Genomic DNA, 23,065 nt, shown 5'->3' on the forward strand with positions numbered 1-23,065 from the left:
ACCACTGTCGTCCCCAGAGCCAACCCTGGGGCTTAGCACACAACGGATCCTCGACAAACATTTATTCAATCAATAAACCATGAACAAGAGGAAGCTCGGGAGAGGGAAGGGATAATTCCCTCTATTCCTGTGCAGTCTAGGCTAGTGGGAGGGAAGCAGGGGGGAGGGGGTGGCTGGTTTGGCCTCCTTGGGGTCAGTGCAATCCTGTCCCATAACTCGCTGGTTTTTCTTAGCACCATGTCCTCAAACTCCGTGCACGTAGCGTGTGACAGGATTTCCTTAGTCTCAAAACCTGCGTGCTCTTTTGTTGTGTCTGCACACCACACTGTCTCTATACACTCATCTGTTGGTGGATGCCTGAGGTGTCCCTTTCCTTTGGCTGATGTGAATAAACATGGGCTTGCAAATGTCTCGAGTAACTAGGAGCACAGAACGAGAAACCCAGTAAGGGTACAGCTGTAAGTCCCCAAGAGTGGCGTGGGTACCGTGTTTTCAATCCTTTTGATAAATATGCAGAGCTGGGATTACCATGTCATATTTCTTCTTCCTCCTCCTCCTTTTTTTATTTTTTTATTTTTATTTTTGAAACAGGGTTTCTCTGAATAGCTCTGGCTCTCCTGGAACTCACTTTGTAGACCAGACTAGCCTCAAACTCTGAGATCCCTCTGCCTCTGCCTCCCGAGTGCTGGGATTAAAGGCGTGCTCCATCACCTCCCCGCTGTCGTATCTATTCTTAATTCCAGAAACTCCATAGTGTTCTCGCTAGTGGCTGCGCCCCTTCCCAAACCTGCCAACGCAGTTCAAGGGTCCCACATCCATGCTCCTCCCTCCTCTCTTTCCTCTCAGCTTCCCTTTCTTTTTCTGTATTGTTTCATGTTTATATGTGTGTGGTGTGGCCAAGGATGTGTGTGCATGCAGGTCAGAGTATATTGGCGCCGAGGATATTCCTTGATTGCTTTATTTACTCAGGCAGGGATTCTCACCGAACCGGAAGCTTGTTGGACTGACTAGCCAGCTTGCTTTGGGGACCCCCTGTCTCTGCCTCCAAGGGCTGTGATTACAGTGGCCGCCATCCCTGCTGGCCTTTATGTGGGTTCTGGAAATCCAAACGCTGGTCCTCACACTTGCATAGTAGGTCCTTTATCGGCTGACGGCTCCGAGTCCTCTGCATTTTTAATGATAGCCGTGCCAGTAAGAATGAAGCAGCATTTCATTGTGGTTTTGACTTGAATTCCCCTAATGAAGTGATGTTGAACCTGGCAGAGAGGAGAGCCTCTGTCTGTCTCTGTTCCTCTCTCTCTCCCCCTCTCCCTCCCTCTCTTTCTCTCTGTCTTTCTTGTGTGTGCACCTGTGTGTGCAGGCATGTGGAAACCAGAGGTATGGACTGAGCGTTGCCTCCATCATTCTACACCTTATTTCTCTGAGACAGCGTCTTTCACTGAACCTCAAGCTTGCTGATTTGTCTTGACTGATGGGCTAGAGAGCCCAGGGGAATCGATCCTCCTGCTCGCCTCCTGGTTCCGGGATTACAGATGCACACTGCCATGCCACCACAACCCCTGCACCTGCTTAAAAACAGACCGGCGAGTGCTGGAGGTGGAACTCAGCCCCTCGTGCTGATACAGTAAGCATGTCACCAATGTTGCCACCCCCAGCCATGCTTATCTGCTGGTATTTCTTCTTTGGAGAAATGTTTATTCAAGCCCTTTGGTCACTTCAATTTTCTTTACTTTTTTTTTTTTTTTCCAGACAGGGTTTCACGATGTTGCTGCGGCTGGCCTGAAATTCATTCAGTATATCAGGTTTGCCCCTGCCTCTCAAGAAACCCAGCTGCCTCCTGAGTGCTCAGACTAAGGTGTACATCATTCCACCTAGCCTCTTACTGTTATTGTTTTAACTTTATTTTCCTGTGAATTATTTTACTTTATGTTTAGTGGTGTTTTGCCTGTACGTGTGTACATCTCTGATGGCTGTGGACATCCGAAGAGGGTGTCTGATCCCTCGGAACTGTGAACTGCCAATGGCCCTGTGGGGACTGGGAATCGAACCCAGGTCCTCTGGAAGAGCAGCCAGTGCTCTTAACTGCTTGAGCTGTCTCTCTCCAACCCTAGCTTTGTCCATTTAAAAATCAATCGTTTTTCTGACCATTACATATTCTGTGTGGCATTAAATTCTGTCATTTATAAAAACATTGTATTTGGGGAAGCCCTGGGCACACACAGTCTCATTCTGTTCTTAATGTAACCTTGAGATATAGGTACAACCCAAATCCACATTACAGAAGAAATACCAAGGCCTCGACAGATCAAATCACATCCCCATGGTCACCCTGCTGGTAAATGATGGAGCTGGAGTTAGACAAGGGACCTGGGAGGCTGGAGAACATCCTCTCGGCATCCCTTCCATAGCTCTCTACGGTAGGAAGAGAAAAGCTGGGAGGCAGGGACTCCAACATCTGCTAGTTTCATCCCTGCTTCAACCAGCTAGGGAGCTGTGCCCAACCCCATCCCTCTCTCTTTCTCTCAAAACTGAATATTTACTATAAGGAATTGTTTTCGAGGGTGTGGGAAGACCCGGAGGCAAACCTGCCATGCCGAGTAACCACAGTCAAGGAACCGTGAGGAGCTGTAAGAATGACCGGAAGGAGTCAAGTGGCCAGAACTCAGAGGGGTCCTGCAGAGCGAAGGTCGTCTGGTGATTCAGAGGAGCAGGGGGTCCTCTGTGTCACCTGTGCTGCAGAGTCCCCTGAGAAGGTGGAGTCTGGAAACTTTGGCCCCGTCCACTTGCTCATTGTACCTGGCCTCGGTGACACTGTTGACAGAGTAGTATACACGTGGAAAAATGCTCTGAAGCCGGGCAGTGGTGGTGCACGCCTTTAATCCCAGCACTCGGCAGGCAGAGGCAGGCGGATCTCTGTGAGTTCGAGGTTAGCCTGGTCTACAGAGCGAGATCCAGGACAGCCAGGGCTACACAGAGAAACGCTATCTCGAAAAACAAACCAAACCAAACCAAACAGACAAACAAACAAACAAAGATGTGTGCCGCCACACCTAGATGCCCAGCAGTCTTGAGGAGACAGATGAACGAGGTGGGGTCATGGAGCATGTAAAGGGGGATGGTCACCTCTGCCACGGTGGCCAGCAAAGCTGCAGGCAAGTTCAGTCCAGAAATCTGCTCAGCGCCACGTCTTTCCCTACCCAAGAACCTTCTTTGCTATTTCTTTCACAGCGGTGTTGTCCTAATTGTACCTCAGGGAACAGCCCTTCCTTCGGCATCGGCATCGGCATCGACATGGTAGAGGAGCCTCCATCGGTAGGAGCCGCTCTCCGAGAGTCCAGAGAGTCCAGCAGCGTGGTGAAAGAGGAAGTCGGGACATTTTTGTTGAGACTGCCCGTGGACAGTGCAGTGCAGGGAGGGTGGAGGATTTGCTAGGCATCCCTCTCCTGCCATCTGCTGGATGGATAAGAGGATTATGAGCAGACCCAGCGGGCTGGATGCCCAGGAGAAAGGAGTGTTTTCAGGGGAGGAAAGAGGAAGGCAGCAAATGCAGCACCACTCTGTGCTGAGGCCTAATCCTGGGCCACGTGCTCCCGGTCGCTTCAGCTACCTAATCAGTATTACCCAGGAATCTGTTGAGTTTTGGCATCTGCAAGAACTATGTCACCATCCTCCACCTCTGTTACCAGCTGCAAATGCCAGCAGAGGCTGGCCTTCGGAAATGTGAAAGTCCAAAATTCACAGACATTCCTCGGACGCACCAGGGGCAGAGCATTTAAATGGAAAATTCTAGAAGTAAGCGGTGTTTAGTTGTGCCTCATCCTGGATATTATGATAAATTTGAATTTGGCTCGGTCCTGCTCTCTCCCACCCAGGACACGAACTGCCCCTTTGTCTGTGTGTCTGTGTGAGCATGTGCTAATAGCCATCCTCATTGTCCGAATGACTGCTGTGGTCCCACATGCTCATATTACAGCTGCCTATATTTCCCTCCACAGTGTCCTCCAAGCGCAACGCTAGGGGTGCTGGCCATTTTGTTATAGTCCATCTGTCTCATGGTTGGTAGTCCCTTTCTGGGTCTAATTTGTAAACTAAACCATGTGCTAAGTGTGTGTAGAAAAAAAGCACAGTGTAGCCAGGGCTTGCTGCCATCTTCTGTTTTGAACACCCACTGTGGGTCTTGGAAGGTGGCCCCTCAGAAGAGGAGGACAGCCGCACTCGTGAAGAGTGGGTTCTTGCTGACTTGTGACATCACAGAGCTGGTGGCTGCAGAGCCCTGCTCTGGAAATTCGTCCTCTGTCCTGGGGAGATCGAGAGGGAAGATGTGTCTGGAATCATGGTTTCAGAGGTGTCAGCCCGTGGTCAGCTCACTCGGTTGCTTCTGGGCCTTGCGGTGCATGTTGCAGGGACTTTCCTTGTTGAGATATAGACAAGCGCTTTCTTACCCCAGACAAGGCACCAATGACCAACCAGAGGGATGGCTCTATCCAGGCCTTCCTCCGTGAATCAATGAGTTTGTCTGGCCTATAGAGTTATGGGTGAGAAGTTACTAACGAGTGTGGGTGACTCCCAACAGCGATATTACTGAACCATCTCATCCTGGCATGGATAATGACTTCCTCATAGCCGCACAGACAGGGTCTTCCCAAGACTAGTCCAGCTGTGAGCGGGTGCAGAAGGGGGTGACTGCAATCTCAGATGGGTGTCCAGTGGCCCGCCTCCTCCCCAACGAGGGAAGGGAACAGGCCTGTTCCTGAGGGCCTCCTGTGAGCAGTCACAGCTGCTCCGATGGAGACAGTAATAACTGTTACTGTCAGAGGAAAGCATCCCGTAGCAGGACAGAGTGTCTTAGCAGAGCATCCCGTAGCAGGACAGAGCAAAGCTTCTCACCTCCCAGAAGCCAGCAAAGAGAAAATCGGGGAAGGGCTAGCCTCCCAATATCCCCTTCAAGAAGGACAGGCCTCAAATGACCTAATTTCCTCTCACTTGGCTCTACCTTTTAAAGGCCCCACCATTTCCTAATAACACCACATACCGGTACCAACACCTGAGCCTTTGGGGACACTTCAGATCTGAACTATAGCACCTACTGAAACCCTACCATCAAATAGTAACTCCCTGCTCTTCTCCTTCCCTAGCCTCTGGTAATTATTTTTATTTCTGTTTCTGTAATTTGACTCCTCAGTGTACCTCATTCATCCTTTTGTGACTAGCTTATTTCAGTTAGCACAATGTCATTAAAGTTCATGGATCAGAATTGTGGTGATATTTGTAATCTAAGAAATAAAGCTTGCCTGAAGATCAGAGGACAGAGCCAGCCACGGAGTTAAACACAGAGGACAAGCAGTGGGGGCACACACCTTTAATCCCAGCACTCAGGAGGCAGAGATCCGTCTGGATCTCTGTGAGTTCAAAGCCACCCTGGGCTACATGAGATTGATCCAGGCTAGGAGAGAGACGGAGCCAGGCAGTGGTGGCACATACCTTTAACCGCAGTATTTGGGAAGCACACAGGCCTTTAATCCCAGCACTAGGAAGGTTGAGATAGGAAGTGAAATGGCTGGGTGGAGAAAGGCATATAAGGTGTGAGACAGGAACTAGGGCCTTTTGGCTGAGGACTCAGAGGTATCCAGTCTGAAGATTCATGGGGACAGGATCAGCTGAGGAGTTGGTGAGGTGAGAACTGGCTGTGGCTTGTTCCTTTGTTTCCTCTGATCTTTCAGCATTTACCCAATATCTGGTTCTGGGTCCTATTAGATATCATATCATATCAGGGTCATATTAGATGGTGTGTTAGTATTTTTTGTTACCATGACAAATAACTTACAGAAACAATTTAAAACAGGAAAGATTTATTTTGGGTCATTTCCAGAGGTTTTAATCCATGGTCTGCTGGCTCAGGTAGTTTCTACCATCGTTCAATACTATCATTAATTTCTAAGTCAGTGGGTTAGATGTCCAACCTTTTAATATTGGGCTATATTCCTAGCTATCCTGGGATGCAGCCTGAGAACCACAGGTTGACACTCTGGGTTCACCCATGGATAAAATTGGAGCCTTCATGATATGATTGCCTCCCCAGAGCCCATCAACTGATAGCCACACCTTTAATACATTCGTTTTTTTTGGAAGGCATTTCACATCCAAATCACCACGTGTGATAAGTCTGTATTTCATCTTTTTAGGACCTGCATACTGTTCCAGATGACCACTTTACATACGCCATTTCATGTAATACTCATGGAACTTCTGAGAGGAAGGACCCTTGTTCTGTTCTGTTCTTTCCCTTCTTCTTCTTCTTCTTCTTCTTCTTCTTCTTCTTCTTCTTCTTCTTCTTCTTCTTCTTCTTCTTCTTCTTCTCCTTCTCCTTCTCCTTCTCCTTCTCCTTCTCCTTCTCCTTCTCCTTCTCCTTCTCCTTCTCCTTCTCCTTCTCCTTCTCCTTCTCCTTCTCCTTCTCCTTCTCCTTCTCCTTCTCCTTCTCCTTCTCCTTCTCCTTCTCCTTCTCTTCTCCTTCTCCTCCTCCTCCTCTTCCTCCTCCTCCTCTTTCTTCTTTCTTCTTTCTTCTTTTTGGTTTGGTTTTTCAAGACAGTGTTTCTCTGTGTAACACCCCTGGCTGTCCTAGAACTCACTCTGTAGACCAGCTGGCCTCGAACCCACAGCGATCTGCCTGCCCTGCCTCCGAGTCTGGAAGCACCGGCTCGTTGTTTATGTCTTAATATACGAGGAGATGTGAATCAGAGGGAGTTAGCTCTCCCGCGGCCAGAGGGCCGAACAGTGAGAGAGCAGGAGCAAAAGCAAACTCGTTCACCTCGCACGGTGCCGGTAATGGCTTGGGGTTCCCCGGGGCGTGAAGGCTGGGCCGCCGTTGGTGGTGAGGGAGAAAACGGTGCAGCTGCTGTGGAGAATGGGCTGCAGACCCTCAGTGAAGGGTAGAGTTGCCATCTGCCCCAGCAATTCCGTCCCTAGGCGTTTATACCCCTCCCCAAATAAAAGCAAAAATTCTAAAACGCAACACAACAAATTGACCGTGGACTTTTCATGACAGCGCAAGTCACAACGGTCAAAGGGCAGAAGCGGCCCAGAGGCTCCACGATGCATGGGCAGAGTGTGGCACATCCGCGTGGTGGCTGCCCCTCGGGAGGAGCCAGCGCGTGTTGCAATGTGGGTGAACCCCCAAAACGACAATTCAGTGAAACTGCCACAAGAGGTCTTTCTGTGTGATTCTGTTCGCATGAAGCAGCCAGAATTGCTAAACCCACAGACAGAGGCAGATCAGTGGCCAGCAGGCGCCGGAGAATGGAGGTCTGGGGACTGAGTACTGTGATGAGGGCTCTTATGGGGAATGACAGTGTGGAACTAGATGGTGGAGAGGCTTATCAGCAGTGTGAATGTTCTAGAACCTCTGCATGGCATTCTTAAGATCTCACACACACACACACACACACACACACACACACACACACACATTTTTGGTTGTTTTGTGTTTAAGACATTCTGCCCATCAGGCTGGCCTAGAACTTACAGTAATCCTCTGCCTCAGCTCCCAAGTGCTGTGGTTACAGATAGGAGCTGCCAACCAGCTTCTTTTTTCTTTTAAGTTTTTTTTTTTTTTTTGTTAGCATATAAAATAATGAGTTTCAGTATGAATCATTACAGGCTTCTGGCAGGAATGTCACCTGAAAACTGTTATCAGAAGCAGCTCCACAGAATGACTTAAACTGGGTGAGCCATTTCTTTATTCTGTTTGAATGATTTTTGAATATAATTTTGATTAGAGTATTTCACACATTCCAAAACCCGCAGAAAATACAACACCTACATGCCTGTCGAACATATCAGCAGAGGTTAACATTTTGTCATATTTACTTCTGATTTCTCTACTTAAACAGTCAAGTATTACAAATACAGGCTTAGGGGCACACACACACACACACACACACACACACACACACACACTAAAAATAGTCTATCTAGTAGCCAAGAGTTGGGGGCAATCGCAGCATCTGCCACTGGGAGCCCCATTAACTAAGTGCATGAAGCTGATATTCCATACCGTTAAAATGGGTTTCCGTTAGGGCTGCCGAGGGTGAGAAGGGCATGCGTCGTCGTGTAACTGCTGTGGGCTTTTCATCGGCTTGCTTCCCAGTTTCACTAATGATTACATTAGGATGGCGGGGTGTTATAAAAAAGACCCACAAGCCGGTGGTTGTATTCTCCCATGGTGACAATGTCAGCAGGCTCGGAGGGACATCTCTCCCCTGCTCTCTCCAGCTTCTGGTGCACAGCGCTCTGACCTCTGCTTTCCTGTGTGATCTTGTGGTGGCCCTGTTCCCGTCCTCCTGATCTTGAGATGACAGCCACTGGATAAGGGCTCACTCGAACTTGAATCAAGGAAACTTACATCTGCAAAGCCCCTACTTCTCTTTTTGATTTATTTTTATTTTATTTATTTATTTATTTATTTATTTATTTTTTGAGACGGGGTTTCTCTGTGTAGCCCTGGCTGTCCTGGAACTTGCTCTGTAGACCAGGCTAGCTTTGAACTCATAGAGATTCACTTGGCCCTGCCTTCTGAGTGCTGGGATCAAAGGTGTGCACCACCACCGCCTGACCTTTATTTTTTAACTATCTTAGAAGATAGCGGACTTCCTTATTGCTTTTTCACATATACTTAGCTTCGGTTGGCCCTCACCCTCCCTGCTCCTGGTAGTGCCCCTTCTACCTTTATATGATGCGTTCTATCAGCCCCCCAAAGCCTCTTTTCCTCCCCTTCTTGAACACCTTTCTGATTTTCTGCCATCACAAACACTCATTTTCATATAGATACATATACAAATGAGAAACTAGGCCACATGGTGGTGGCACACACCTTTAATCCCGTTACTCGGGCAACAGAAGCCAGCAGATCTCTGTGAGTTCGAGAGCTACACAGAGAGAAACACTGTCTTGACACCCCCCACCCCCCCCAAAAAAAAAGAAAAGCTAAGTTTGTATATGAGAAGATGTGGTGTTTATCTTTCTAGGTCTGGGTTATCTCACTTAATATTTTCCAGTTTCATGCATTTTGCTCTTAAGTTTCATAATCTTATTTTTCTTGATGGCTGAAATAAACTCCATTGTGAGTGTATATACCATGTTTTCACTGTCCATTCATCTGTTGATGGACACCCAGGCCGATTTCATTTCCGTGATATTGTGACTAGAGCACCAATAAATATTGATGCACAAGTATCTCTGTGGCAGGAGACCGAGTTCTTTGAGTAAATGCCTAGGGGTGTGAGAGCTGGGTCACACAGTAGTCCTGTTTTAGTGTTTTTGTGGCTACATTCCTTCTAGGATAAAGGTTAGATTTTGACCTTCTTCTAGCATTACTGTCGTCTTGATGAGGGCGGGACACTCTTACGGGGTGAGACAGAATTCCAAATAGTTTTCATTTGGGCCTCCCTGATGGCGATGGATGTTGAGCGCTTAAAAAAATGTGTCGTGGAATATTACTTTGCCTCATCAAAAAAATGTGTTACATTTGTTTATTTGTGTAAAGATTGTTTAACTGTGTACAGATTGATTCATTGAGCCAATAAAAAATTCAACAACCAGTAGCTAGGCAGTAGAGGGACAGGTGGGGTTGATGGGCAGAGCGAATAAGTAGGAGGAGGAATCTAGGCAGGAGAGAAGAGAACGAGGGAGAAAAGGGGGATGCCCGGGGCCAGCCAGTCAGACACAGAGTAAGACACACAGAATGAAAGGAAGGTAAAAAGCCCTGAGGCAAAACGCAGCCGAAGAGAAACAGGTTAAGTTATAAGAGCTAGCGGGACAGGCACAGGATAAGGCTGAGCATTCATAACTAATAAGAAGTCTCCATGTCATGATTTGGGAGCTGGTTGAGACAGGGTTTCTCTGTGTAGTTTTGGTGCCTGTCCTGGATCTTGCTCTGTAGACCAGGCTGGTCTTGAACTCAGAGATCCACCTGGCTCTGCCTCCCGAGTGCTGGGATTAAAGGCGTGTGCCACCATCGCCTGGCTAGTTTTTCTTCTTCTAGATAAAAAAAAAAAAATCTATATATATATGTGTGTGTATCTATGTGTGGGTTTGGGCATGTGAGTAAAGTTTCTTGCAGAGGTCAGAGGGCATCTGATCCTCTGGAGTTGGAGTTATGGGTGCTTGTGAGCTGCCCAAAGTGGGTGCTGAGAACTAAGCTCAGGTCCTTTACAAAAGCTGTAGGTACTCTGAACCAGTGAGTGTCTCCAGCTGCAGTTGCTTAGTTTTTCTGAGTTATTAGATGTTCTGGATATTAATCTTTTGTTGAATGTGTAGCGAGCAGATTGTTCTCCTATTCTGTAGGCTGTGTCTTAACTTGATTAACTGTTTCCTTGGTATATAGAATCTGTTTAATCTTACGAGGCCCCATGTATCAACTGTTGGCCTTATTTCCCGAGCAACTGCAGTCCTGTTCAGGGAGTCCTTACCTATGCCGACATCTGAAGTGTTTTATTTACTTTTTCGGAAACTAATGGTTTCCGAGTTTCAAGTCTTCTGTTAAAGTTTTGGATCGATTTGGAGTTGATTTTTGTCTGGGGTGAGAGGTAAGACTCTGGATTCATTCTTCTACACGTCGATACCCAGGTTTCCCAGCACCATGTAAGAGGTGCTCTTCCCCAGTGAGCATTTCAGACAAATCAGGTGGCTGTCCCGTTAATCAGCCTGCCTGTCATTGTGCCCGCACCGTGTGTTTGGTTACTAGGTCTCTACACACAACCTGAAATTAGGTGTGGGGACATTTCCAGCCCACCCCCTTGCCTCCAGGTTACTCTAGCTAGCCAAAGTCTTTTGTGCTTCTAAACGAATTCTAAGATTTTTGGGGGGGAGGAGGGGGAAGAACAAAATTGGAATTTTGATTAGGAGTGTGCTGATCTATAGATTGCTGTAGGTAAGAGACATTTTCACAATATTATTTCTTCGGATCTGTGAGCATGGGAAGTCTTTCCACCCTACAGTGTCTTCTTCAATGTCTCTCTTGTCTTAAAGTTCTCATTATAGAGGTCTTTTATTTCCTGTGTTAGGTTTACTTCAAAGTTATGAATGAGATTGTTTCTATGATTTCTTCCTCAGCATATCTATTATTGGTTTGCAGGAAGTCTACTGACGTTCCTGTGCTAATTCCATGTCCTACCACTTGGCTCAAAGTGTTTATCAGTATCAAGGGTTTTTTAGTGGAGTCTTTCTCATCTTAGATATAGAATCCTGTAATCTGTAAATAAGGATACGTGCTATCTGTAGCTCTTTTTTTTTTTTTTTTTTTTTTTTTTAAACCTGGTGTGATCGACACCTTACGGCCTGGGAATTGAACTCAGGTCCTCTGGAACATCAGTCAGTGCTCTTCACCGCTGAGCCATCTCTCTCTTCTATCTGTATCCCTTTGCTTCTCTCTCTTACTGTTCTAGCCAGGACTTTTAGTTCTATATTGAATGAGAGTGCAGAAAGTGGACACCCTTGTCTTTTCTGTCATGGAAATGCTCCCCCCCCAACATACTTAGTGTAAGTGTTGGCTGTGGGTTTATCATATGTAGCCTTTACTGTCTTGAGAGATGTTTCCAGTGTCTTCAAGGATTTTATGAGGAAGGGATGTTGGATTTTGTCAAAAGCATTTTCCGTATCCATTGAGATGGTCATGATATTTTTGCCTTTGAGTCCATTTATTCGGTGTTATGTTATACTTATTGCAGAGAATCACCCCTACATCTCTGGAATAAAGCCAATATGATCATGGTGAATGTCTTTTTGACATATTCTTTTTTTTTTTTTTTTTTTTTTTTTTAATTACTTTAGGTTTACCAGTGTTTGCCTGCATGTATGTCTGTGTGCCACGTGCATGCCTGGTGTTCCCGGCAGCTGGAAGAGGGCATTGGATGCCCTGGGACTGGAGTTATTTACGGATGGTTGTGAACTGCCGTGTAGGTGCTGGGAATTGGATCGACTTTGAAAATAATCCAGGTGGGAAAGGTAGGTGGCTGTGTAGGGCGAGCTGGCGCACTGAGGGGCACAGGCCCAAGGGACAGTTAGTTACTGGGTAGCCACAGTGTCTTAGGTGAAAAACCAAGGTGGAGGGAGGTGCCTACTCTGTGCGACTTGTTATCCAACGAAGAACAGAAGGAAAATGACTGTGTTTGTACTTCCTTCTGTTAAGACACCGGGGAGGAAATCATAAAGTGGGCAGTGGCTAGCTGTGGGAGAGGAAGTGAGCTTATCAGTTTCACTAACGAGGCCTCAAGATGTCAGGGCTGTTGCTCCCTCTAGCGGTAAGATCCAGACCCGTCCTTGCCGTTTTGGGTGCCTTGGCACTCTCAAGACAGTAAAGACTTGAGTGTGTGGCTCTTGTTTTGGTCTCAGAACTCACGTTACTTTCTCTTCTGCTAAATTGTCCTCTGGCTCTTCCACTGCATTTGCGATTTCACATAGCCCTCCCCGGCAATGCAGGATGACTTTGCCTATCTCCAGATCCCCAGTGATCTCTTTCCCCACCACTTTTCCTTACAACGAGAGTGCTTGCCCGGCTCTCATGAAACGCGATTCAATCTCCAGTGTAATTCTGGCACTTGGATAACGCAAAACAAAACAAACAACACACCACACAAAACAAAACAACAAAAAGTTCCACATTCACAAGTCCAGGAATTAGGATGTGGATGTGTTTGGGGAACATTATTAATTCCAGAGCTGCTGTTGCTGCTTCTCCTTTTCCTCCCCCTCCTCCTCCTCCCCTTCCTCCTCCTCCTTCCTCCCCTCCTCCCCCCCTCCCCCCTCCCCCTCCTCCCCCTCCTCCTCCTCCTCCCCTCCTCTCCCTCCTCCTTCCCCTCCTCCCCTCCCCCCCTCCTCGTCTTTTCTGAGACAGGGTTTCTATATGTAGCCTTGGCTGTCCTGCAACTAGGCTCGGCTTGAACTCACAGTGATCCACCTGCCTCTGCCTCCCAAATGCTGGGATTAAAGGGCTTCTTTAAAAAAATTCCACTCAGGCCTGGAGGCAGAGGTGTATGCCTTTAATCCCACCACTCGGGAGGCAGAGCCAGGCAGATCTCTGTGAGTTCGAGGCCAGCCTGGTCTACAGAGTGAGATCCAGGACAGGCACCAAAACTACACAGAGAAACCCTGTCTCGAAAAAAAAAAAATACCACCCAGAAGATTCTCTGTGACCCTAGGTACATAGGTTACAAACCACGAACACAGGGACTGAAGAGACAGGTGGACCCGCGGTGAGGAGCACAGGCTACTCTTTCAGAGGACCCCGGGGCATTTCCCGACACCCACATGGTGTCTCACAACTTTCTGTAACTCCAGGCATACAGGTGGTGCACAGACATACATGCAGACAAAACACCCATACATATTAAAAAAAAAAACATGCATACAAATCAAACATTTACTGATAGTAAAGAAATTAAAATGAAGAAATTAATTTTACAATAATCCTTTGTTATACATGGGGTTTTATCATTTGCTAAAGATGGAAGCAAAGTTTCATACTAACAGGATGGATGTGCTTATTTATATTACACACAGTATTAAATCTTGGTTGGGTATTTGGTACTGCAGGACATAGAACATCTTCACCAGTTTTCAGAGTTGAATGATGTTTGATTTTCTAACTGCTGATGCTGGGAATGCGTCACATTAAACATAGCACAAAATGGAAGACACATATTTAAGACCATTTCAGAAACTTTCAGAAATTCTGTCTCAAACCCAAGCTGGAATTCACAACAATTGTCAAACTCAAGTTTGAGCTCTGGAGAGGTCATTGCCAACTTGACACATCTAGAATCAACTGGGAAGGGAGTTCTTTGTTTTTTTTTTTTTTTTGTTTGTTTGTTTTTTTTTGAGACTGCATCTCTCTGTGTATCCCTTTGTGGATCATGCTGGCCTCAAACTCAGAGATCCGTCTGCTTCTGCCTCCTGAGTGCTGGGATTAAAGGCCTGAGACACCACACCTGACCTATGGGAAGGGAGTTTCAGTGAGGAATTGTTTAGATTAGGTTGGCCTGCGGGCACCTCTGTGGGGCAGTGACTTGACTATGCTAATTGAGGTGGGAAGACCCACCCCCTGAGGGCACCATCACCACCTGGGCAGAGGACTCTGAACTCTGTCAGAGTAAAGAAAGCGAATGGAACATTAGCATACGTACCCTAATTCATTGCTCTCTGACCTTGACTGTGGATGTGATGTGACTAGGTATGTCAGGTTCCCCGTGGCCTTGGCTGGCCTGTAAGGACAAACCGTATCCTAGCTTTGTGCCCAGATAGAGGTGGCTCAGTAGTTAAGAGCCCTTGTTGCTTTTCTGAGAACTGGAGTTCACTTGCCCCATCCATGACAGATGGCTCATGACTGCCTGTAATTCCAGCTCCAGGGGATCTGATGCCTTCATCTGGCCTCTGCAGGCATCTGCACGCAGGTGCAAGGACACACCCCTCCCCCCCCATAAATCTTAGAAAAACAAACGCTTTCTCCATTACGTTGCTTTTACCAGGGTATTTCATTATAACAAAAGAAAGATGACATGTCAACAGGGATTTTAAAGTCAAATATTTTAACACACTACAATCCAAGGATATGCTAATTCGATACATACTGAGGAACAATGGTAGGAAAACACTCAGTCTTTGCTGTGATTAAACCATGTTTGTAGAAACCAGAAGAACTAATACTTTGTATGTACATTAAATCCATATAATTCACAACATATAATAGTCCAAAATCTGAGCCAAGGTGTTTGAATTGGCGTCTGTCTCTGCTGTGTGGTATGATGTGCAAAGCAAGCATGTTGTGTGTTCAGGACCAAGGTTGCAATGCAGTTGTGACATATGCCAGCACTGTCAGAAATGCCTCTGATTTGTTACATGTTTGAATTTGAATTCATGTTTGTTTGTTTGTTTTTGCCACTGTATTCAGAACCATTTTATTATTGCCAATTTTTTTTTCACAACTTCTGTATTCAATTACATGACTCCATATGATATACCCTTCAGGTTAAGAAGCTGGGGTGTAGTACACTATGCTGTGCACATGGTTGGTGTTATAATACCCAGAATGAAATTCCAGATAACTTTAAGACATATCAATTTAACTGTATGTCCCTAGTAGGGTTCTACAAGCACAGAAATAGGTTTGTTTTGTTTGTTTGTTTTGCTTTTTTTTTTTTTTTCCAGACAGGGTTTCTCTGTAATTTTGGTGCCTGTCCTGGATCTCGCTCTGTAGACCAGGCTGGACTCGAACTCACAGAGATCCGCCTGGCTTTGCCTCCCAAGTGCTGGGATTAAAGGTGTGCACCACCACTGCCCGGCTACCACAAAAATGGTTTTAAAAAATATTTTAACTTAAAAGTTTTGCATTTATTTATTTATTTATTTATTTGGTGTGTGTGTGTGTGTGTGTGTGTGTGTGTGTGTGTGTGTGGTGTGTGTGTGTGTGTTGTGTGTACATGCACACACCATGTAGTTGAGTCACAGAGCATGGAGATAACAAGCTGGTGCTGACCTGGAAACTTAACCTGAGTGGCTAGCTTTCATCGCACTGGAAGGCATTATACATGCTACCAGAGGAGAAAAGGAATCATTAGTCTTATCCAGAAGAGAATCATTAGAGTTACATGCCCACTGGTACAATATGGACTTGAACATCATGGGAGTGTCCAATCACTTCTGATTTAATTTAAGTCCTGCTTCACAAGATGAAACCAAAGCCTGGTACCAACGTTGGGCTAAGAACCTATGGCTAGACAGGTCCTAGGTCCTAGGAAAGAACCTATTACTATTATTCTGCTAAATTGAAATAGTATTAGGTTCCTAATGAGTTATCATTATAGATTAGTGCATCTCTCAACCCTCATCAAAGAAACCTCTATTTGCGATAGATGGTGATTAACACAGAGATCCATGACTGGCCACAGTGCAACAGATAATAGACTGGAATTCTCAGCCATAAGGGGACATCAATGGTACATCCACTTTTTGTGGAGGATGGGGTAGGAAAATGATAAGAGCCAGCGGCAGTGAATGAACAGGAAGTGAATGAACAGGAGGGAATGGTATCCTCCAGAACCAAAGCATGTGGGCCATGGAATGCATGTGGAGGTCAGAAGACTACTTGGAGAAGTCAGTTCTCTGCTTCCACCGTGTGGGTGCCGGGGAGTGAACTCAGGTTGTCAGGCTCGGTGGCAAGTGCCTTTTTCTTCTCAGGTCTTGCTCGCCCTATTTTAACTTTTTAATAATGTTGCTAGTGATACGGTTAGTCTAGGATTTTTAAAAGCATACTGCTTGATAATGTAAATGACTAGTTATATTGGTATAATTAAGAATTTAGAGTCAGATGTGATAAGGTGCTTGTAATTTGGCAATTGGGAAACTAGGGTGTTGTAGAATATTAGTTTAAGATGGGTTACATTTTTTTTTTCTTTTTTTTCGAGACAGGGTTTCTCTGTGGAGCTTTGCGCCTCTCCTGGAACTCACTTGGTAGCCCAGGCTGGCCTCGAACTCACAGAGATCCATCTGGCTCTGCCTCCCAAGTGCTGGGATTAAAGGCGTGTGCCACCACGGCCCGGCAAGATGGGTTACATTTGTTTGAGCTCTGGGACATTTGTTTAATGATGCAAAGATGTGTTGCATTCTTTTATGTTGCATTTGTTTAACTGTGAAGCTGTGATACTTTGCTGTCTAAAATACCTGATTGCTCTAACAAAGAGCTGAATGTCTAACAGCTAGGCAGGAGAGGGATAGGCGGGGCTGGCAGTCAGAGAGAATAAAGAGAAGGAGGAAAAGAGAAGAGAGAGGATGAAGAAAAGGAGTAGAGGAGGCTGCCAGGGGGCAGCCACCCAGCCACCCAGCCACCCAGCCACCCAGTCACCCAGCCACCCAGCCACCCAGCCAGCCAGCCACCCAGCCAGCCACAGAGTAGGAAGGAAAGAAAGGTATATAGAATAGAGAAAGGTAAAAGCCCGGAGACAAAAAGTAGATGGGACGATTTAAGAAAAGCTGGCTAGAATAAGCCAAGCTAAGGCCAGACATTCATAGTAAGAATAAATCTCCATGTATTTATTTGGGAGCTGGGTGGTGAGCTTTCAAAGAATAAAAACAAAACAAAACAAAAAGATAATTACACTGAGGCAGGAGGATTTCTGAGAATTCACGACCATCTTAGGCTACGTAGTGAGTCCGAGGTCAGTCTTGACTTCAGAGTGAGACCTTAGCTCAAACAAACAACACACAAACAGACAGAATTTGCACTTTCATCATGGGAGACTACAGACCCAGACGGAAGATGGATAAGTTGAGGTAAACTGCTTCAGTCTGTCAGTATAAACTTCAGCTCTGTATTGGAACGGCATAGAAATGCCATTGTTCACTCACGATGAACTCCACCTCCACTTAGAGTATGTTCTTACTTAAAGGAGCCAAGGAGATGGTTAAACCTAGGTGTGAGTCAGGAAGTGTGCAAGATGAACCTGATACACTTTGTGATAACTTCAGAAAACAAAGTGTCAAATGTGGGAGTCCATTTTTGGGTTCCTAGTGGCTTTACCCAGCAGGTCTGCATGGAGAGGATGATGGGACCATGGGCCTGAGTGCAGGTGTCTGAGATGGTCTGCACTTGGCTGTGCTGGGGGAGGAGGTCTTTTGTTCCACCCCTTGGCATCTCTATAAATATCCTGGGCAGAGACAGTCAGGGCCTGTTGGAATAGGTTCCAGGCCCTCTCGAGGCTATCCTGTATTTTCTATCTGTTTATCTCCATATTCTAAATCCTTCTATCTAATATTTCCTGCTGCTCTCACTCAAGAAAACTCTGGGGAACTGTGGGGTTTGTGGGTAAATGCCCTGCAGTCAAAGACAACCAAGGTTGTGTCGAAGGGCTCAGGAACCAACTTAAACGTCTTCCAAGGGGGCTGGGGCGATGGCTCAGCAGATAAAGTGTTTGCTGCACAAGTGTGACGACCTGAGTTTGGATCCTCAGAACCCGCGTAAAGCTGTGTGTGGTCACAGGAACCTGCAATCCCAGGCTCCACAGTGAGATGAGAAGTAGAGGCAGGAGACTCTTCGGAAGTTCTTAGGGACTGCTGACCTCCATATGTATTGGTGAACAAGAGACCCTGTCTCAAACAAGGTGGAGAATGGAGACAGACAGTGGAGGTGTCATGTCCAGATCTCAGGGAACCCAAAAGACCACCACAGAGACCAAATCCCATATGTAAAAGCAAAGAGCCTTTATTCAAGCTCAAGCTTGGTCTCTCTGGCTGACGCAGTGGTGAGAGCGGAGAGCTCCGAGCCTAGGCAGGGTAGGTTTTTTTTGTCATAGTAGAGGTTGGGGTGAGGGGATTTTCAGGGTTCAGGACCCTGAATGGCTGACATTTGTCTAGGAGTATCTATAAAAGGGAAATAGGTATGTGCTAGGCTCAGGGACATCTGGTGATCTTATCTAACCTTATCTGATGGTTGGAATATTTGGGATGTCAGGTTCTTCCCTTTAGATGCTGGCCTATCCCTGGGTGGATCCCTAGGTGGTGTCATCTTTTAGCAAGTCCAGAGCTCATAGTTGTTTGGAGCAGGTTGTAATCAGCAACTAAGGCTTGGATGTGTCTGCCAGCCAAGTGGAAACTTGTTGAGACAAGTTCTAACTAGGACCGAAGTTAAAATTTATGAACTTAGTCTTAGTAATTGGGAAGGGTGGGAGTCCCAAAACCAGGAGAGAGAAAAATACCATCCTCAGGTATAAACACGTGGGGAAAACTTAGGCTGTCCTTTTGACCTCTGTGAAGTGAATCCAAGTTTTATGACTCTTTTAATCCTCTGAGGCCTATATGAATTTTTATCTTACAAAATGACATAAAAGTTTTAGATATATTAGTATTACCAATCTATACTGAAATCCATATCGTAGATAAAGCAGGTAATGGGTGTCTGTAAAACAGCAGAAGTGGACTCATACCTTTGAGTCCTAGCAAAAACTACAGATTTGGGTTAAAAACATGTGTATTTTCCTTCTGTCCAGAGAGTCAGGTATAGATTGAGTAGAGATTTGTTTGGCCTGGTGAGAAGTACTTTTAAGTTTATATTTAGATGACAACCAAAATAAATCTAAAATGTTGAGCTTGTGACAGAGCAGTAAGTAGTCACTGCTTTACCAGCTTATCAGAACTCCATTAAATTTTAAGCTCTGAACTTTTTTTTTTCCTGAGACAGGGTTTCTCTGTGTAGTTTTGGTGCCTGTCCTGGATCTTGCTCTGTAGACTAGACTGGCCTCAAACTTGCCTGTCTCTGCCTCCCAAGTGCTGGGATTAAAGGTGTGTGCCACTGCTGCCCAGCAAGCTCTGAACTTTTATATCATAGAAGGGGAAAGCAATCTGAAACATTTCTCATAAACTAAGTCAGTCATTGTAGACGAAATTCTAAACAGTCTTAGTAAATAAAAAACACAGGCCGGGCGGTGGTGGCGCATGCTTTAATTCCAGCACTCGGGAGGCAGAGGCAGGCGGATCTCTGTGAGTTTGAGGGCAGTCTGGGCTACCAAGTGAGTCCCAGGAAAGGCACAAAGCTACACAGAGAAACCCTGCCTCGAAAAACCAAAAAAAAAAAAAAAAAAAAAAAAAAGAAAGAAAGAAACACAGAGCCAAGTACAGAGGAAATAGCCAAAGCGATCAGAGCAATAGCCACAACTAGCTTTAGCTTCCCACCAGCAGTAGCTTCCCCAGAGGGAGTTTTTTCCTGCCTGACTTGTGTTTTTATTGCTTTGCTGTTCTTTCTTCTCATTGGCTCTAAGACCAGGCACATGACTTCCTCGTCACTGCCTGTCTATACAGACCTCCAGGTCTCTATGGTGGTTACTGGGATTAAAGGCTCTTGTTGCCACACTTGGCTGTGTCCTTGACTACACAGCTACTCTGCCTGCCATGTTATCGAATTAAGGGCATGTGCTACACTGCCAGACTTTTGTTTAATGGCTATTTGACCTCTGATCTTCAGGCAACCTTATTTATTAACATACAAATAAAATATCACATTTCATCACAAATAAAATATCACTACATTTCCCCCTTTTATTCTAATAAAAAGAAAAAAGAAAAAAAGCTATAACTAGTATAAGAAAAACTATATACAATAAGTACAATAACTATATACAATATATACAAGCAATAAATACCTCAACAGTGTCTAGTCTATTTGACATTGACATTTGAAAAACTTAGAGAAAATATTGCATTATCTATCTTATTTTGGTAAGTCCAAAATGTACCTGATTCACTTTTTATCCTAACTTATATTACTAAAAAAGTACTATCTTATAATGTCTTTCAAATTTATACACTTACACCTCTTTAGTGAGTTTCTTTTCTGAAATTCTTAACAAGGAAAACACTATAACTACTAATTTTCAACTAACTATAACTATAACCATAACTATTTAACCTTCAACTCCCTCAGAGACCCAAGAAGGAAATAATACTACCTAATAAAACATGAAGTGCAAACAAGTGACTTCCAAAAAATGTGAAATGACAGAAATAGCCAGCTGCCTGGACAGTCACCCCAGGTTTCCCCGCAACGTTGGGCATCATCTTCAGCCTACAGACTCATTTGTGAAGTAGGATGTACACAAGGCCTACAGTTTGACCTCACATTTGGTGAGAGTAGTCCACGTACCAAAACCACCTGAATTCCACCAGTGTCCTGTCATGATTCAGGATTTTAAATTCTGGAAATTGTTGATGTTTTTGGAATTCAGCTGTCCATTTTTCTTGGCTTGTGGGTGGCTTCGTCTCAGCATCCCGTTCTTCTCCACATTCTATTCTTCTCAGCTTGTGGGTGGCTTCATCTCTTTTATTAAGTGCCAGTCTACCATTGAGAGGTTAGACTCCATCAGCCTAGTTACTCTTTCAAGAATAACTGTTTCAGCTACTGTTCCACTGCACATCAGAAGCCATTGGTCCACTGTCTGTTCAGCTGCCTTTGAAGAAAAGGGCATGGTACCTATCTGGAATACAAAAGCCACTTCAGTGATGGTGCCATATTGTCCTGGCCTCAGAGGATGCCTGTTGCTAAAGGCACAACCACACTTGTCTTGGCAAGAATCGGTAGTCCTTTGTTTCATGTCCTGTCTGTCCATTTTGTCCTGTTTGTCAGCAGTCGATTTGAGGACACTTTGTTGTCCAGTGGCTAACTTTTGCCACAATGAAGTTAACTCAATATGCAGTTTCTTCAATGCCCATGTTTTTTCTGAAGTAGATTGGTGCTGCCAGGAGCTGACATGTCTCATAGTCATAAAAAAATAAAACATTTATAAGTTATTAAAACATTTTAAATGCATATTCAGGTTTGAAGATGACCTGTCTATCTAAAATATATCTGCTTGACCTTGAAAACACACATAATATGACTACAAGTCCAATTGTAATGTCTAACTACTAACTTTCATTTCTTTATATCCTAATAGTTGGTAATAATAACATTCAAGGATTAGCAAATTGCATTACATTGTTAAATGAACCATATAAGTACAATATACTGAACAAGAATAGAATATATGTACAGCATTTTTAACAATATCAATCTCAATATATATAATTTATATACAATATACAAAAATTAAATCCAATGTAAAGTATTTAAAACTAGTAATTGTCTTTTAAAAGTAGATTCAATAATCTATCTTTTTTTTTTTCAGAGCTGAGGACTGAACCCAGGGCCTTGCACTTGGTAGGCAAGCGCTCAACCACTGAGCTAAATCCCCAACCCCACAATCTATCTTTTTATCTATATCATACCTATACTTTTCAGAGTAGATTCAATAATCTACCATCTATTCTATCATTTCTCTCTCTCTCTCTCTCTCTCTATATATATATATATATATATATATATATATATATAAATTTTTTTCAAACAAGAACCTTAAATCTAATCTCCTTTGCTTAGCCCTTCCCTAACCATTAACAACAACAACTTGTAACCAACCCTCCTAAACAATGAAAATTATCCCAAACCCAAAACCCATTGAAAGACCAAAAAACCACCTGCCCCACACCACCTCTTTGGGAATGGGGGCATCGTGTTCTTAAAATTGCTTCCTGCTTGTTATGGGTGAAAGCATCTCTATTCTGAAAAGAGAAGTTTTGGGTTAATTGTCAGATTCTAGGAAAGGTTGCTATATCATTTGTTGTCCAATCTCTGTATAATGCTAAAGTTCAGGGCTTATCTCAAGTCCTTGTTCTAGTAGTCTGTAAAACTGGATCATCTCAGCTAGCCATCTCAAAATTGCTCTGAGCAGTTTGTAGTCCAAAGCTGATCTGTAGGTGATGTTTGTCAGCTTAGTGGTATTATTATTGTTCATGTAGAATCGTTGTTGTGGGGTCTCATCTTTCTGGAGACTTCAAATTCGATGTTAGGCCTGGTGGTGATTTCCTACAGAAAACTGATAGAGACTCGAACACAAAAACATGTAAAGGCAGATAATTGAAGCCTTTTTTTTCTAGAATTAGTTAGTACTCTATGTGACCATTAATATAATAACAAAAGTTTTAAAAATATATTAATCTTATAAATTTTGATATAAAATTCATATTTTTAAGAAAAGTTTAAAGAATCAGAATAGAATCAAAGAACTGAGATTAGTAGCAATAGAATAGTTCATTTTTTTTGTTTGTTTTCTCCTGTCCCATATCAGAAGATGGCTTTTTCTTTTGGCATGATACAGGGAGTTTGCATTTTCCTTTTAACAACATGCTTGGGTTTAAAAGAAGGAGAGAGCCATTCTCCAACTCCAAAGCCAACTTTAATTTTTTTTAAAGAATTTATTTTTTTTCTTTTAAATGCCTAATGCTGTTTATTAAAGGAAGGAGGAGGTCTTAAATACAGGCTTACAGCACAATGGAAGAACCCTGGAGGGCAGAAGTTCGCTACTGATGTTTTACAATCTTGCATCTAAGCTGTTAACGTCCATTATGCAGGATACACAGACAGGGATCTTCCCTTAAGCATTCAGGAGGGTGGAACCTGGCAGGGAATTAGCATAGGGAGGATATCAAGATCAAG

Source organism: Peromyscus leucopus, chromosome 8b (assembly GCF_004664715.2).
Source record: "Peromyscus leucopus breed LL Stock chromosome 8b, UCI_PerLeu_2.1, whole genome shotgun sequence".
In the NCBI taxonomy this organism is placed as follows: Eukaryota; Metazoa; Chordata; class Mammalia; order Rodentia; family Cricetidae; genus Peromyscus; species Peromyscus leucopus.